The 1,227-nt window shown below is 34.2% G+C and overlaps 1 protein-coding gene across 1 annotated transcript in view; it reads right to left on the bottom strand.

Annotated features, from left to right (window-relative positions):
- ADAMTS6 (ADAM metallopeptidase with thrombospondin type 1 motif 6) overlaps positions 1-1,227 on the bottom strand; it is a 221,523-nt gene that overhangs the window by 15,634 nt on the left and 204,662 nt on the right.

Genomic DNA, 1,227 nt, shown 5'->3' with positions numbered 1-1,227 from the left:
GTTGAAATTCTGATATAAAAACAGACCATTTGTAAAGACATACGTTTCTGCATTCTGTCATGCAAGATGATTGGGCTTTCTAAAATCAAATTCCTATGGAACATTAAAAAATAGGATTTAAAGAAAATCCTTCTAACTGAATAAAGCTGGTCAAAAGGAATATATCTCTTTTTAACAGGTTTATGAGAATATAATTTTCATTTGAAAAATATTAATGACTATATTTAGGGTAGTTATTTATTTGTTTTTCAAGCAGAGCCCTAGAGCTGGGATTCCAACATAATTTAAATTCATGGCTTCAGATGTTCATGTGTATGTATTTGATCATGCCTCTATTTTCATATGAGAAGGCAGTCTGACTTTCCTCAATATGCCATATTTGTCTCTATACACCCCAGTTTCTGTTATAGTGCCTTGCACATATTAGCATTCAGGAAATTTCAAATAAATATCTAACTGAGTAAATAAAGTATAGTTAATTAAAGATAGAAGAAATTTTAGGATTTGGATGGCTATCTGTTGTTAGTAAAGAAATTTCCCAATATATAACAAAGAGAAATTTCAGAGTCTAAAGACCTTTGCCCTTCTATTAAAAGCTGCTATGTAATTATCTTTTCAACTTTCCTACAATGAGAAAATTAGCATTTGAAACATAAGTAGTTTCAAACATATGCTTTCATTATAAGTATAACAAGCATGACTTTTCATCTTCATGATGGCAGAGAGCCACAGTTACTTCCAAACAGAAACATAAGTTTTCACTCTTAAGCATGGTTCATTAGAAATCATCTCTATATTTCTAGCACCAGGCGAACATAGAATGCTAGGTTGGACTTTAGAGATTATCCACTCCAATCTCATTATATAGATTAGTGTGGATGAAAAAGAGGCCACGTGCTAACCTGACCAGCTCAGGGAAGGCCTGCATGGCAATCTTGCAAACTCAAAGACCTAAAGTAACAAAGGGTGGTCTGAAAATAAAAACCTTTAATTAAAAAGCACTTATACTGGCTAGTCATGTCCTAGGCCAGTATCTCCCTTGACAAAGATGAACTTTGATCTTTACCTATTGTCTTTTTGTATCTAAGATAACATACCTGTGAAAAGTCAGGGTAATTTGCAGCTTCCCCTTTTCCAGACCCCTCAGGGCACAACCAAATGCACCTGGGCACCAGGACAGATACCACAAATTCCTACAGTTATTGTCATCATGCTAATAGTTGAGTG

Source organism: Myotis lucifugus, unplaced genomic scaffold, assembly GCF_000147115.1.
Source record: "Myotis lucifugus unplaced genomic scaffold, Myoluc2.0 scaffold_0, whole genome shotgun sequence".
In the NCBI taxonomy this organism is placed as follows: Eukaryota; Metazoa; Chordata; class Mammalia; order Chiroptera; family Vespertilionidae; genus Myotis; species Myotis lucifugus.
This window is presented reverse-complemented; position numbering and strand designations above follow the sequence as displayed.